Below are 9,678 nucleotides of genomic sequence, written 5' to 3' on the forward strand. Positions count from 1 at the left end.
TGTGGGTGTATTTAGTCCTACTCCACCAGAGACCCCCCCCACTTGAAAGTTTTCTCCTTACTGATTTGGGACATAATGGAGAATTAGATTAATGACAGCTGGGATAGTGGCATGGTATAGCATGTTAGGAAAAGGAGAAGTTTCAGCTGTCTTTGTGTGAGCATCACTACAGGACTCTGGGAGGGGTTTGTGTCACAAGCTGGATTTCTTGTAAAAATTTGTCAGTACAATTGGTATTCTTGACCAAGGGTTTGGGTTTAGGTTTTTTCTTGCATTTGAGTGAGAATAAATTATGACAGTATATTTAGCATTTGTTTAGGGAGAAGAATTTGTGGCCCTACTGGAGAATGCTGAGCAAGGAGATGACTCTGAAGGTATGCCTCTCTATTTTTGAGTAATTGGGTAGCAGAATCCCAAGGCAATTTGTTTCTTGTAGAATCTTCCTTGTGAAACTCTTTGCTGAAATATGTGGATACCTGAGATGTGTCACCCTGAGAAAAATCAACATAGGATTTCCTTCAATTTAATTTTGTGCACATCAACACATTTCTTGATTAGACTTCAAGCTTTCAAAAAAGATGTCAGTGTTTTCCTGCAGTAAAATTAGGACTTAAATCTTCATCCAGTTGCTTTTTCTCACAGCACAGCTCTCTGTGGACAGAAGCAGACAATCTGCACAAGCTTTGTTCTCTATCCACATCCCTAGCATATGTTCAGTGACATTATATAGGCCAAAACATTTGTGCAAGCTCTGGTTTCCCAAATATTGTCAGGTCAGAAAAATGATTGACCAAGTTCAGGTGTCTTATTTTTCATATTGTTGGGTTTGGGTTTATTGCTCTTGTTTTGTTTTGTAAAATAATTGGTTAGAACAAGAAAAGCTTCATTATAATCACAATAGATGACAAGCATAAACTCTCATTTACAGCTGTGGGGGAACACTGTGTTCTGGATTACCTGTCAGTGGGAGCAAGCACCTATCACTTCAGAATTACAACAAAGGAGAAATGGAAGGCTGCCTTCTCTGCTCCCAGGTACTGTTCTATTCTGCAGTGTCATGGTGAAATATTAATTACCTTTATCAGAACAGGATTAAACGTGGAACGAATGATTAATTATTTGACACTGGGATAGATTAAAGTTTGGTTCAGGGTTTATGTATTCATTAATTACTTGTTAAATCAAAGAGAGGAGGAGCAGTCTTTTCAGCTGCGTTAGTGCAGTGATTTGTGCAATTTATTTGGCATTTGAAGGTGCTTTCTGTAACAAAGTAATTGTCATGATAATGTATTCTACTTAGTGTGTAGTGCAGAGTTTACTTCCTTGCAGGTCTTAGCCTTTACTTTCTTCTTGTGTGATGTTTTGGAAGGTCAGTGACATAAGGGTTAAAGTAACACATCCTTGGTGAATTTTTGCTATCAGAGCAGAAGCAGTAGGCTCATGCTCCTAGCAAAGGGACCTGCTACCAAGAGAGCAGGTGAGTGTGAGCCTGGAGGGTCATCCTGTGCCACAGTGTTGTCATACAGGTTGTGTGAATTCTTTACCAGGATGTGGCAGCAGGAGGCTCATGTTCTTACTGTGTCTAGAATATGTATCAGAGTTTTTCTGAGCTGACAAGGTTTTCTAAGAAAATCCTTAGGAAGGTTCCACTTTCATATTGGTGGTGCTGTCTGCCTGGACATAGTGCCTTGTGGTATTTTCACTTAATTTTTACTGGGCTGATGTCAAGATTGACTAGTTGCTGCTGGGATTGCTTGCATTTGATAGCCCTGCAATACAGGTGCATTGACTGAAGGTTTCCAAAGAGGTTCAGCTTTGCCCTGTCTTGCCTCCCTCAACAGGAGGTGGCCACACTGTTCTTCATCACTGCTTATATTAAATAGCTGCTGTGTTGTCCTGAACTGGGAGAGAGAGGCACCTTGTAGTCATGTGTGCCTTTCAACCCTTAGCTGATACTTTGTGACAGAAGGCATCATGTGCATGCACTTGTTTTCTTTGTACATGGAATTCCTCCTTTCTCCTCCAAAGATCTGTTTTCATGATATTCAGTATTTAACAAAGGGAATCAGGACAAGGTTTCCCCTTTGTGACTGAAGATTTACTAACATAGCCAGGTAAATATTTATCCTTCACCTCTTTGTTTTGTCTGTTCACACTGCGCATTGTTGAGAGCGCAAAATCACAAGATCTAGGGTCTGAGTGTTTAAAAGAGGTGCAGAGGTTGATTAAGGCCAGATTCTGACTGGGTCTGTGTGGATGTTACCATGTGAAGAGAAGATAACAGAACTGATAAGAAACCCAGGTACTTCTAGAAATGAAAAATGGAGAAAAAGATTGAAAACATGTGAACACATTTGATAAGATCACACTCCCCCAAACACCACCCCTGCTCTGCCCCAGAGAACTTGGCTGGTTTGGTTATTTCAAGGCAGCAACCACAGGCTGCAGCTGCAATGACATGGTCATTGCTTTAGCAAAGCCCTAAAACTCCAGGGCTTGAGAGAAAATATAACCAATGTAGCACTGCTGAGAGATGCTAAAGAAGGTGTCACACTGAAGATGTGATACACCACACTGGATCAATAAATAGCCCTCTGACTAACTGGAAACAGTGGTGCTGATTCTCATTTCTGCCTCATTTAAATAAACCCTTCAGTATCAGGGATCAAGTCGTGTGTCCCAGTGGTGCTGTGGTACAAAAGGATATTCACTAGCCTAAGTGTAGGGGACATTTTGGGGGAACATGCCTTTTCTGCAAAGCATTTTCCAGGCTTTGGAGGCTGCTGGATTTGTGATTTGTCATATTTATTAGTCAATTCCCATTCCTCACCATCATTATTAAAAATGACACCACCAGTTTTTGTATCCTGGACTGTGTTATATTGGTCTTAGTAATAACATTCTTTATTTTTAAGTTGAGAGCATTTTGTTTATGTTCTCTATCCACCAGGGAAAATATACTTCTGCTATTGCTGCAACGCACAAGGGACAGTTAAATCTAATAACTTAATCTAGACTTCTAGAAACAAAATTAAATTTTCAAATAAAGGCAAACTGACAGCTAAGGCATAAATCTTTTATTTAAAATAGAAAATAACCCCATTCAAATGCAATCAGAGAAGACAGATGTAGGTAAAAAACAAGTAGAGATAGGATATATGGTGCATAAATTTGCTATGTCTGTGTGATAGATCAAACAAGGTGACCTTAAAAATGTTCCTAAAACATCAGCTAAAATAGGAAATTTGCATATATTTAAATACTGCTTGTTAATGAAAGATGGACTGGAAAGAATGTTAATAGTGAGAGGAAAATACAGCATGGGTGTAGTGTGCAACAGAAAGGTCACATTAGCTATCAGTGACTGAAATGTAAATATTTACTAGTTTGAAGCTGGCAGGAAGTACTAGAAATAAGAAATATTATCTTCTAGTACTCAATTTATCTTCTTAGATAAAATATTTAGCTGAAAAAGAAAAGATCTTGAGTCAGCAAAGTTCCTAATTAACCAAATACTAAAAGTCAGACATCCTCTTAGATCCAAATTACCTTAATGGGACTACTCACAGATGCAGTTTTACTAGAGACAAGGGCAGGCCCCTGTGATGAAGCATGTTATAAAAACCACAGAGGTTGCTCTGAAATTTTATCTACTTTTGCATTGGTAAAAAGAGATGTTTATACTCAGATTTCTCAAGTGTGTTTCAGTCTCTTTTCTTGGGTGCAATTGTGTGGAAGATGCTTGGGCTTGTTTAAGTGTGAGATCAGATTGCTGCCTGGGAGATGGCATTTATTTCCAACTCAGGAGAGAAAATGTAGCTTGTCAAGAGGCCCTGATATTAAATCATGAGGAGCTCTTTTGAGTAAATAATCTCCTTGGACAAAAAGCTGCCTGGGGTTTCTTCATTCCTGCTATATTCTTTCCTGGAAAGCTTTTCCTCTGTCCTCAGAGCAGCAGGTGAGCCTTGCTGCTGGCCTAGGAGGTGTTTGGACTCAGTCTGCAGGTGGCTGCAGTGAGCCCCCAGCTTTTTCACCATATCCTCACAATGGGAATTTCTCCAGCCACGTAGGCAATGGCATAGGCGCCTCCTGTTCAGCTCCACTGCCCCTAAAGTGTTTGAGACTGGCTTGTCCATCTGGTCATCCCTAGAAGTACATTGTAATTATCTCCAGGTTCTTAATAAATCTGGGTTTTCTAGAGATTTCCACTGTAATTGGATCAGTCATTAACGTAGCCCAGATTTCCCACTGTATTCTGCTGAGATTACATCTGTTCCCATACAGTGACCCAGTTAGAGCCAAGACACCTGTGTGACTGTGACAAAGGAAATCCATTTGTAAAACGTTATAAATATTTTGATGTACAATATCATAATAAAAGATATGTGGTTAGTGCAGGCAGCATCACCCAGGGCCTGGAAACAGCAGATGGATGTGCCAGTGGCTTCCCAGCAATCCAGACATGGAAACTGATAGGCACAGGGGATTTATCCTTTCAATTTCCTTGTTTGATGTTTTCTATCTGTTGTTTGCTAGCTCATTAATGTTCTCTTGTGTAGGTTTTATGAATTATTTGCTTTTAAAGTAGAATAATTCTGAAAGGTCTTTTTTTGTATTCATTGCTAGGAAGAGTGTAAGTCATTGATTAGTGACAAATGCCATCTTTTGAGAAGTTCTCTTAATCTTTGGGATGTCTGTTTTGAAGGTCACTTCCATTTATTAAAGAATTGCAACTGTACACCTGAATATTTCATGAATTGCCAGTATTGTTTCTGGCTTTTGCAACACTTCTGCACAGGAAAGGAGACAGATAACAGAAAGATTTTTAACACGTTACCCAGAAAGATACATACTGATCATATGTTGTTGATACATACTCATATTATGTTGTCATTGATCAAGTTGGCTAGTTTCTGTCACATTTGTACTACACAAAACAGGTCAAATCAAAGTCTGAGTGGTGTATCTGGTGTATATAATGTCCTCACACAGTGTTGGCTACGTGAGGCTGTTCCAGTTGTAGCACAAACCTCTGCTAACAGCTGCAGCATGTGGGGTGAAAATACAAAACCAGACAGCAATAGAAAATAGCCAGAGGGGCTTGCAATAAAATTGTGTAGATTAATCACAGGATTCCCTTGAATGAGTGGCATGCCATAGATCTGGGGCCCCTTCCTTTGGCCTCAGCTGCTGAGGAATGTTGTTCTCGCAATAAGGCAGGATTTGGTGCATCATAGAAAGCACAAGGCTCTCACTGTTTCCTGATGAGGGCTCTTGCTGCCCATGGCAGGGGCCTGTCTTTCAATAAGTAAGGTCTTAGACTCAGTGTCCACTGGTGATTTGTGTTTAGGTGTGTTCCATTTGTACTGTGTCACCTCATGGGAAAGGGCTGTCGAAGACAAGGTCCTTCTCACTGGGATCATTGAATCCAGGTCATCCAGAAAATATTTGATCTGTGAAAGAAACTTTTCTATGTGTTGTTATAATAAAACATGCCTTGGTAGGAGACATTTTAGAAATGCTTCTTTCAGGACTGCATTAGTGCAAAATTTAAAATTTGCGCTGTACTCTGAGCACTCTGGAAACTCAGCTTCCAGGACTATATGAACTTTATTCACATACTGTTTTCTTTAAACTTGAAAATTTTGGCTGCCTTGTTGACAAATTTAGGTTATAGAATCATTAGAGCTTGCTCATTTAGGGAAATTAGGCTTATTTGTTTACAAGAGGCCTGTTCAAAAAATGATACACTGTTCCATTGTGTTCTTTCCTATGGATTAGCCACAGTAGAGTATGTGTATTGGGGCAGCCAAAATACAAGGAGACAATTAGCTTTTCTACCAGAGACTAGTTTTGTTAACATTCCCTTGATTTGACAGCTGGAATAGATGAATGTCATTACTGACCTTTTCAATTTTACAGCTTCTTCACTTTCATAATTCCAACTCCTGCAGCTGCAGCATGGAAATGAACCTTAATAATGTTCCCCAAACTCTTGAAAATGCATTACTTACCAGTTACATTTTACAATACTATAAACAGTCAGAACCTTTCATATTACTGCTTTTGAAATCATAGACTAAATGCAATTAGCATTAGCAATTATATGGTAGAAATTTCTTGACTGCTTTTGTGGAGCAGATTTGGATAATCAGGCATTAGGTATCCACATTTCAATGTGATGGAAAAATGAACATTTTCAATGATGATAGATGAAAAATTTCCTGAGTTTTAATTATTTCTGGAAGATATTCTCTAGGTTCTGCTATTAATGCCTTTCATTTCATGTTATAGGGTCAAATACTGCTCACTTTAGCAATGTGAATAATTCTACTGAAGGTAATATAAGTAAATATAAGAGCAGAACCAGTTATAGAATGTAAACTGCAAAGGTACAATTGTGAAAGCTAAGGTGTCCCACTGAAATCAAAGTAATGACAAGATGCTGTTCTAGATGAGACTGCTGTTGTTTTTAGTGCAGTTAATCACAGTCTGCATTTATTTTAATTAAATTCTGCTTAAAAAAGAGAAAGGGTTAGAAGAGATTCCATTGCTATGGAGAATGTAAGGTTAAGTAACTTAAAACTATTTATGGGAGGTGATGGTGTTTGTTTTGTATACAAAGTATGACTAGTCCAGATTTGCCTATCCACATTAGGTAAAACTATAGGATTCATAATTGGCAAGCAAGCTGGAATTGTACAGAATAGCAAAATTAACCTTAGAAATAAGAATCAAAATTGTTAGTGATGTTACTTGGTGGGCTCAGGGGGTGGCTGTGGGGTTTACAGAGGAGCTCACCAGCAATAATCTCTTGCTCTTCCTCCTGCCAGACAGCCTGGTTAACTCCACAGTGTATTAACCACGTTTTAACACGTTTTTACAGTCCTTTTGAAAGGCTTTTATTCCAAGCTCTTATGTAGCTAATGGGTTGAGTCTCTTCTGGGAGTTAAAATATCCTAATGAGATTAACTCATTAAATAACTGCCCATCACTTAGTTGCTGATACTCTCTTTTATTTGTGGCACTGGAAGGAAGAGCTGTCTGAAAATGTTAGCGCTGCTTGGAGAAGATTTCTCTTTGAATATTTTTAGTTTATTGCATTTTCACCCTAGATAAGTCAGCATCCTTTCCCTGTCACACAATTGGATTGGTCGATGTGGTAACAGTCTTCTTCCCTTCAGGTTGGTCAGGCAAAGGTGACAGGTTCTGCCCTGACATTGCCTCCTTCCTTAAGGAACAAGACTTAAATCTGCCTGTGACTAATTAGTTGTCTCTCAAAGGATGGATTTTGGTGCTCATACAAACAGAATAACACTGCTGCCTTCCACAGATCCCAAGAAAGAAAAAACAAAGGGACTTCACCTCAAATTGTACAAATTAGCAACACCCCCCCGCCCAAATGAAATATACAACAAACTCCCAAATAAAATATACATATGAATATTTATGAAACAGCAAACACCACAGCAGAAAACACAGAATAGCACTGAACCTGCATACTGGTGTCAAGTGGCAGGAGGCATTGCCTCCTTTTAACAGAGGTGGTCCAAGTCTCATTTCTGCTGCCTTATTTTGCCCCAGTGGTCAGAGGAAGTTTGTGAGTGAGTGGTTCTTTGGGGCAGGGCCAGAAAGGAGTTTCGTTTTGGAATGGCTCCTGCAGGGAGCAGATGAGCCTTGGCTTGGGAAGAGGCGGCAGAGGTGCCAGGAAGGAGTCCAGGCACTGAGACCTGGTTTGGCTGTGGAGTTACGCTGGTTGCTCCAGTTTCAGGAAACAAATGTTCTGTCCCTGGACAAAGGACTCGAGTAGTGCCAAGCCTGTGAGATCCCTTTGAGGAGCTGGCTGGCTGCTTGGGTTGCTGGCACACTTTAACGAGCCTGGGAGTTTCCCAGCACGGTTGCTCAAGGAGGGCTCCAGAGAAACAAGGAGCTGCTGCAGTGACCTTGCACGTCCACATGGGCAGGAGCGTGTGTGCTTACAGGAGCAGCCTTTGGGAAAACAGCAGAGCAAAGCTCTAATTTGAGAAATCCCCACAGCACAACCAGCACACAGCCCCACTGTTTCAGGCACAGTCTGAAGAAGTTTGATCTTTCTGTCCGGTTAATGAGCCCACACTTGAAAATGAGCTGTGCTTTTATGATGACTAATTAAGGCCATACTGCTATTGTGATGACACTAGTGTAAAACCAACAATTTCATTTATAGTCCTTAAGGATATAAAACAGAATTACACACAACATTTAAAAGACATAAGGTATTTTTCTTGTAGGCTATGCTGCTCAAGTGTTTGTCTACACAGTCTTTCTGCTTGTTTCTAAATAAAGCTCTGCTTTCTTCATAGGCATCTGTCCAGGAAACTTAAAGGGTGCTCTGTTTGCTCCAGTGATGAAATCTGTTGACTCAGAAGTTTGATTAATATTTAAAGTAAGACAGCACAATCATGCTGATTTAAAAGAAGTGAATGTACACAGTTACCTCTTTTGCCTTTCACAGATATCAATGATGACAGATTTCAATATCACATTCAGAATTACCCTGGGAAAGGATGTGCTCAGCCCAGGATGCAGTCCATGGTGTGGGGTGTGCTCTGGAAATACAAAATAATAACAGCTTATGTTAGTAGCATAAAGCATTGATTACATGTGCTTTGATGTGAAGAACCACACCACTGACTGAACTTGGAGCAGCTGTCAGGGACTGAGTCACCATGTGATCATTTTTAGTCAAGCAGTTTCTGAATCATGGGCCTATAATTGCTTCAGATTCCTGTTATTGATCTCTTATGTCAAAATAATTGAACTTTATGGCTGACTTCTGATGCTTATTGAGAAATCATATAATTACTTCCAACTAGCTGGGAGTCAATAGCAGTTGAGTACATACCACTATTCAGAGTGCTTGATATATAAATTTTCTTCAATATAAAACCAAAACCTACAATATATTAATAAATCTAGCAGTCTGGGTGCATGGTCCTAAGTTACATAATTACATCACCTAATATTTGTAGTACCTGGAATATCTGTTGTGTGTTTGCATATAAAATATACCAACTTCAGTCCCAGCCCTCGAAGCTCTGGGCCTCTGTGCCTGCAGAGCCTGGCAGGGTCTGCATGGATGCAGCAGCTGGACACACAGAGCACAGCTCGAGGTCTTGCTGGCCCAGCAAATGCTGTGAAATGCTGGGAGCCAGCACATTTTATTGTGCTGAGGCTGGTGGGGACATGTCCTATAAAACACAAAAAACCTCTTCTCTTTCCATTTGAACTTCACACCAGTCTAGAAAATCCTGTCCTGTATATCACTTTCTCTCTTTAGCTTTGCCTTTGCTCCTTTGCTTAGACCAATAAACTGTCTGGAACCTTATTTACAAACCCCTGTATCCAGCACACAAACATCCTTGTCTTCCTTCAGAGTAGACATAAATGCACAGTCTCTTCTTCAAAAAGCTCATACATTTCCACAAAAACCTATCATTTTTGTTGACTACAGGGTGGTGACAAATAAACAGTTGCAATCCTTTTGAACAGGCAGTTTAAAAAAGCTCTCCGAAAAGCTGAGACTCTTTTCTAGAATGATTTAAAGCTGAGAATTTTTGCACCCCACTGCTGGTGGGGAATAGACTCTATACACACACAGAGCAGGAAAGGGATTTAGGTGATAAAAGATGTTTTACT

At 39.9% G+C, this 9,678-nt stretch overlaps 1 long non-coding RNA gene across 1 annotated transcript; it reads left to right on the forward strand.

Annotated features, from left to right (window-relative positions):
* The first annotated feature begins 290 nt into the window (after positions 1–290).
* Positions 291–8,467, forward strand: LOC120508129. The gene is made up of 3 exons (XR_005628934.1): positions 291–374; positions 929–1,034; positions 8,343–8,467. It is a non-coding gene; the product is annotated as an uncharacterized LOC120508129 (long non-coding RNA).
* Positions 8,468–9,678: the final 1,211 nt, after the last annotated feature.

The sequence above is a fragment of the Passer montanus genome, unplaced genomic scaffold, assembly GCF_014805655.1.
Source record: "Passer montanus isolate IOZ18808 unplaced genomic scaffold, ASM1480565v1 scaffold45, whole genome shotgun sequence".
Lineage (NCBI taxonomy): Eukaryota > Metazoa > Chordata > Aves > Passeriformes > Passeridae > Passer > Passer montanus.